Raw genomic sequence first — 5,977 nt, 5'->3', positions numbered from 1 at the left:
CTCTCCATCTTATATATACACTGAGAGAGGGAAATTTTCTTCTGTTTCTCAGTACCGAGCTTCCTACTACAATATAACATCCTTCCTCCTTTTATCTTCTTTCTCCTGAACATTACTTCTCTGCAAATCTTTCAATATTTTCAGACTTTCAGACCGAAAACTTCTCACTTCTCATTTACATTCTTTGGATCTTAATTATAACTAATGTAAACAAAAACAAGTAAACTAGATAATCAGTGTGTTTGCTCATTATTTCGAGAGATTATGACGTTATTTCAGCTTGATAACTTAAAGTAACACCTAACAGAAACACAGTGTGTTTGTGCTCTAGACAAAAGCCACCAAGTCACTGAGGAATGTTTTGGGTATGAGGTGTGTGTGTGTGTGTGTGTGTGTGTGTGTGTGTGTGTGTGTGTGTGTGTGTGTGTGTGTGTGTGTGTTTCCATAAACCTGTGTCTTTAAACATAACTACCCACTAAACATAAAAGCATAATTTTGCAAAAGTCTATAGGAAGTATATTTCGCTAGCTATTGAATCTGCATGTCCTCTGGACATCTACGAATAAACGACTAATAACCTGACTTGAAATCTGATCGTCCAGGGCTACTGATTAGTCCATCCATTCACATCCATGTTTTTAGCTCCTGAAGAAAGAATAAAAGAGCTGTAGATAAAAGTACACACACAGTACAAAATGTCCTGAAGAAAGATTATCTTTTTCAGGAAGGTTCTACAGTCACTGGTCACAATAAGCAATGACATAGCAGTCTGAACTTCTGTAGAAAAAATGCCAGGCATAAATATAGAGTGGGGATTTTTGAACATGTCTGTTCATTGAAAAGCTCAACTGAGCAGTTTCACATGCAGTATACAAACCACAACAGGAGAAGGAAGTGATGGAGGTGAGGCTGTGAATACGGACAAGAATACCTAGAAGGTTAACTACAGAGAACTGCATAATTTTTGGAACACTTCATGAAAATACCCAAGATTATAATAAATACTTTCTTTTTAAATGAAAGTTTTATTAAGATGCAATATATGTATCTATACATGTGATACACAATGTATGATGTACGTATGAGTGTGTGTGTATATATATATATATATATATATATATATATATATATATATATATATATATATATATATATATATTGCATTTTAATAAAGTATAAAATAATATTACAGATTATTGGCAATTATTATATAACAGACATCGGTTGGTTGCATAAGTAATCACCCCCACAGGGTTTGGCTGGAATTACAGTTGCATCTAGATCCTGATGTTTTTGTCCATTCTTCTTTGCAAATTTGTTGAAGAGATTGCATGGTATCATGATATGGAGGCACAGACAGAAACAAATGCAGATATGGCAGTTTAATAAAACAACAACAAGTCCAAAGGATAAGGCAGAAGACGATAATCATCAACAGGCAGAGGTCAGGCAATCAGGCAAACAGCACAAACAGGGCATGGCAAAGAGACGAAGTCGCAAACGTAAGCAAAGTAAAAAAAAACAGAATAAATAGACATGATATAAGGCTTTGTTAAGGACAGAGACAAGGCAACTGAGCGTATACATCACAAAGACTTAGTGTTCGAACAGTCTCTTTTATGTGTCGTGTGATTGTGAGTGTAAATGGGAACAGGTGCAAATCTTCCAATATTTTCAGACTTTCAGACCGAAAACTTTTCACTTCTCATTTAGACAGAAATGCCTACTTTAGATCTTAATTATAACTAATGTAAACAAAAACAAGTAAACTAGATAATCAGTGTGTTTGCTCATTATTTCGAGAGATTATGACGTTATTTCAGCTTGATAACTTAAAGTAACAGCTAACAGAAACACAGTGTGTTTGTGCTCTAGACAAAAGCCACCAAGTCACTAGGAAATGTTTTGGGTATGAGGTGTGTGTGTGTGTGTGTGTGTGTGTGTGTGTGTGTGTGTGTGTGTGTGTGTGCGTGTGTGCGTGTGTGTGTGTGTGTGTGTGTGGCTTTCTGTCCTCAAATTGCAGAATTAAAATATTCTTTGAGTCTGGATTGTGTGTGGTTGAAAATTTTACCTTCTGAGGATAATCAGAAGTTAAACTCACAGAGACACAGTTGGCTGCAGAGTAAAGGCAAAACAGCAACAACAACTATCGACTAAATCCCACTATACACTATACTATCTCATGTTGGTGTGGAGGGCAGTGAGGAGGTAGATGGCATGGCTAAGCAGGCTGGTGTTGTTTATTTTTTTTTTATTTGTATTTTTTTTATTATGATAGCAAAGATATAAGGAATCAAATGCACAAACATCATTCATAAACGCTTTTCACAGACTTGATTGAAATAATATCAAGTTAAGATGAGTTAGGAGAGCTTTGTTCACTTTTGAGGAATTATTTAGCAGATTTTAAACAGACACATTTTTAATACTTTAACCAGTAGCTGTTGAATGTTTTTTTTTAAAGTCAATTTCTTAACCATCCACACCCCTAAAAACTCGATCAATGATACTAGCTCCAGAACCTGATAATATCATTTCAGTTTAACTTTGGGAGATATCCTTTTTTTTTTTTTTGGAGAAACAAATGACTTGTTTGTTTGTTTTTTTTGTTACAAAGGCAGAATCCCCAAATTTGAGCCCACTTCTCATCTTCACCTACTGGATACTGAGTATTCAAGCCATTGAAATGCATCTAGCCAATTCTTACTGAAAGCTCTTTGCTGTAATCCAAACAGGGTAAAGGGATACTGCTGGAGCTTCACCTGCTTTGGGTCTGTCTGTAATGTTCCTAGATCATCCCCTTCACTTTCTGCCCTTTCTGTATTTCATTTCCCATAGCCTCTTCTCTCATGGCTGATTCATCTGTGCCACGGCAAAATGGCAAGCTTAGCTCTATGATTATATTAATAAATACATCACCTTCACTTCACTACATGAATTGTTGTGAGAATAAATAAATACATGAATGAATAAATAAAGATTCTCTATAATAGCTGAAAACTCAGCACCAATTCGTCATGCATACGTTCATTTTTAATTTAAAAGTAATTTTTTAAATAATATATTATTTCTATATACGAATACAAACATAATACATTCACAAACACTTGTTGAAGCCAAGTAACCACAAAGAGAAGTCTAGCACAAACCACATTACTCATCTATGCAAGATTACGTAAAAACCCATTATAGACTACGCGAACCACATGTGGCTTTGAGTTGGTTGGTTGTGTGTGTGTGTGTGTGTGTGTGTGTGTGTGTGTGTGTGTGTATTTATGCGTTTTTAAGTCCTTTATAAACATTTTAACCCCTAACATGATGGCATAGCAGTCTAAAATACTGTACAATAAATATGAACCATAAATAGAGTGGGAAATTTTCAGCATATAAGTTGAGTGAAAAGCTCAGCTGAGCAGTTTCACATGTAGTATACACTACAAACCACAACGGCTGAAGGAGGGGATGGAAATGGCACTCCGTGTCACAGAGAGTTCAGGAGACACTTCGGTCTGCCAGATCACATAAAATATATACAAAAGATGCAGTATAAAAGTGATGATTTCTTGAAGACTAAGACTTATTAAGTGAAGCATGGGAATATTATATGCATGTCCATTCTTCCACTTTTATGATGTAGTATGGTTATAGTTCATCAGCTGTTGGATCTACACAATCTCTCCTTCATGTAAAGCTCTAGATATTATAGAAAAAACATTTTTCACTGGGTTCAGAAAGTATACAGACCCCTTCACCTTTTGCACAATTTATTGTGTTATAGATTTTATGCAAAATGTATTAAATCGATATTTCTGGCCATTAGTCTACTCACAATAATGTGAGTATGCAGATTGCCTGTGAACAGCCATCTTCAGATCTCTCCACAGATGTTGTACAAGGTTCAGTTCTGGGCTTTGGCTGGGCCACTTAAGGACACTCAGAGATCGTCTTGGCTGTATTCTGATCGTTGACGTACTGAAAGGTGAAACTTGTGTGCACTCAGGAGCAGGTTTTCTTTACGAACCTCTCTGTATTTGGCTGCACTCATCTTTCCCTCATTTCTGACCCATCCCACTGTCCCTTCTTATTGGTGTATGTACACATACAGTGAGGGAAAAAAGTATTTGATCCCCTGCTGATTTTGTACGTTTGCCCACTGACAAAGAAATGATCAGTCTATAATTTTAATGGTAGTTGTATTTGAACAGTGAGAGACAGAATAACAACAAAAAAATCCAGAAAAAACGCATGTCAAAAATGTTATAAATTAATTTGCATTTTCATGAGGGAAAAAAGTATTTGACCCCCTCTCAATCAGAAAGATTTCTGGCTCCCAGGTGTCTTTTATACAGGTAACGAGCTGAGATTAGGAGGACACTGTTAAAGGGAGTGCTCCTAATATCAGTTTGTTACCTATATAAAAGACACCTGTCCACAGGAGCAATCAATCAATCAGATTCCAAACTCTCCACCATGGCCAAGACCAAAGAGCTCTCCAAGGATGTCAGGGACAAGATTGTAGACCTACACAAGTCTGGAATGGGCTACAAGACCATTGCCAAGCAGCTTGGTGAGAAGGTGACAACAGTTGGTGCGATTATTCGCAAATGGAAGAAACACAAAAGAACTGTCAATCTCCCTTGGCCTGGGGCTCCATGCAAGATCTCACCTCGTGGAGTTGCATTGATCATGAGAACAGTGAGGAATCAGCACAGAACTACACGGGAGGATCTTGTCAATGATCTCAAGGCAGCTGGGACCATAGTCACCAAGAAAACAATTGGTAACACACTACGCCGTGAAGGACTGAAATCCTGCAGTGCCCGCAAGGTCCGCTGCTCAAGAAAGCACATATACATGGCCGTCTGAAGTTTGCCACTGAACATCTGAATGATTCAGAGGACAACTGGGTGAAAGTGTTGTGGTCAGATGGGATCAAAATGGAGCTCTTTGGCATCAACTCAACTCGCCGTGTTTGTAGGAGGAGGAATGCTGCCTATGACCCCTGGAACACCATCCCCACCGTCAAACATGGAGGTGGAAACATTATGCTTTGGGGTTTTTTTTCTGCTAAGGGGACAAGACAACTTCACCGCATCAAAGGGACGATGGACGGGGCCATGTACCGTCAAATCTTGAGTGAGAACCTCCTTCCCTCAGACAGGGCATTGAAAATGGGTCGTGGATGGATATTCCAGCATGACAATGACCCAAAACACACGGCCAAGGCAACAAGGGAGTGGCTCAAGAAGAAGCACATTAAGGTCCTGGAGTGGCCTAGCCAGTCTCCAGACCTTAATCCCATAGAAAATCTGTGGAGAGAGCTGAAGGTTCGAGTTGCCAAACGTCAGCCTCGAAACCTTAATGATTTGGAGAAGATCTGCAAAGAGGAGTGGGACAAAATCCCTCCTGAGATGTGTGCAAACCTGGTGGCCAACTACAAGAAACGTCTGACCTCTGTGATTGCCAACAAGGGTTTTTAAACCAAGTACTAAGTCATGTTTTGCAGAGGGGTCAAATACTTATTTCCCTCATTAAAATGCAAATCAATTTATAACATTTTTGACATGCGTTTTTCTGCATTTTTTTGTTGTTATTCTGTCTCTCACTGTTCAAATACAACTACCATTAAAATTATAGAATGATCATTTCTTTGTAAGTGGGCAAACGTACAAAATCAGCAGGGGATCAAATACTTTTTTCCCTCACTGTACATACCCATTTATATGTATTCTCCAATGTGGTTGTATTGTCCGATCGGACTGATGACATTCACTCAGACACTGAATGTCATCAGAATAACCATGAAAGTTATGATCATGCCTCTAATGATAATTTGTCTAACAACTAGCATGTATGTTATAAAAATTGAGTAATAATATCTCAAATGTCCTCTGAAGGGCTCTGACTGTAATTATGTCATTATTTACAATTATAAAACAATTGCAATAATACAATTATAAAGCAATGACTCTCAGGA

This window comes from Ictalurus punctatus, chromosome 8 (genome assembly GCF_001660625.3).
Source record: "Ictalurus punctatus breed USDA103 chromosome 8, Coco_2.0, whole genome shotgun sequence".
Classification (NCBI taxonomy): Eukaryota; Metazoa; Chordata; class Actinopteri; order Siluriformes; family Ictaluridae; genus Ictalurus; species Ictalurus punctatus.
Note: the sequence above shows the minus strand (reverse complement) of the source record.